Source organism: Eimeria mitis, genomic scaffold (assembly GCF_000499745.2).
Source record: "Eimeria mitis Houghton genomic scaffold, Emh_scaff170, whole genome shotgun sequence".
NCBI classification, from domain to species: Eukaryota; Apicomplexa; class Conoidasida; order Eucoccidiorida; family Eimeriidae; genus Eimeria; species Eimeria mitis.
Genome location: NW_013570015.1, coordinates 28,973 through 29,349, shown reverse-complemented (window position 1 = coordinate 29,349; position 377 = coordinate 28,973). Strand labels below are relative to the sequence as shown.

The 377-nt window shown below is 35.3% G+C and overlaps 1 protein-coding gene across 1 annotated transcript in view; it reads left to right on the top strand.

The window, feature by feature from the left end:
- Nucleotides 1-377, top strand: part of EMH_0001780 (uncharacterized protein) — a gene marked incomplete at both ends in the record, with an annotated part of 2,416 nt that overhangs the window by 1,048 nt on the left and 991 nt on the right. The window lies entirely within an intron of this gene.

The following is a 377-nucleotide window of genomic DNA, read 5'->3' as shown; positions in this document are numbered from 1 at the left end:
TTGGTTTTTTGCTGCTGTCTGCTGCTGCTGCTGCTGCTTCATGTGCATGCAGCAGCAGCAGCAGCAGCCTCGCTGGCTCTGCTGCATCTATCTCCTGTTAGCAGCAACAACAAAAAAAATAAAAAGGAGACAAATAAAAAAAAAGAAACAAATATAGTAAAGGAGACACAGAAAAGGAGACAGAGACAGAGATAATAAATATACAAAAAAATAAAAATAAAAAATAAAAATAAAAACAAGAAACAGGCAAAAGGAGACAGAAGGAGACAAACAAACAGAAAGAGAAAGAGAAATATAAAAAGAGACGGAAAAGGAGACAGAAAAAAAGAAAGATAGAGAGAGACAAAAAGAAACAAAAAAGGGACAGAGAGAAATAG